We start from the raw sequence: 505 nt of genomic DNA on the forward strand, positions 1-505 counted from the left end.
AACTTTGCAAAAAGCACCCTCTTCTTTTCCTTTCTTACTTTTTGTTTGTTTCTCTTAAAGCCTCTTTGAGACAGGAATTCTCAAACTTGGAGAAGAAGCTGAGATCCTAGGGGGAAGAATAAGCACTTCTTTTGTTCTCCATGGTGACCATGAAGGCCCTATCCTTTCCCTTTCTGCTTGACAACTTTAGACAGGTTTCATCTTAAGTATAGGCCCCTGGCCCCTTTTCTCAGAGCATTTATTTTAGAAAACTTGTAATTGCCAATCTTTCTGTGCCCCTTTTGAAATGTATATGAATCTCCTTTAAAGCCTTTTTCTAGTTTCCAGACCCAGGGAAGGTCTTTCTCAATGACCTGGGAGCCATCCCTTTTTTATTTTATTTTATTTTATTTTATTTTATTTTATTTTATTTTATTTTATTTTATTTTATTTTATTTTATTTTATTTTACTTTACTTTATTTTATTTTTTATTTTATTTTATTTTTATTTTTAATATAATTTGTT

Source organism: Panthera onca, chromosome B4 (assembly GCF_046562875.1).
Source record: "Panthera onca isolate mPanOnc1 chromosome B4, mPanOnc1 haplotype 2, whole genome shotgun sequence".
NCBI lineage: Eukaryota > Metazoa > Chordata > Mammalia > Carnivora > Felidae > Panthera > Panthera onca.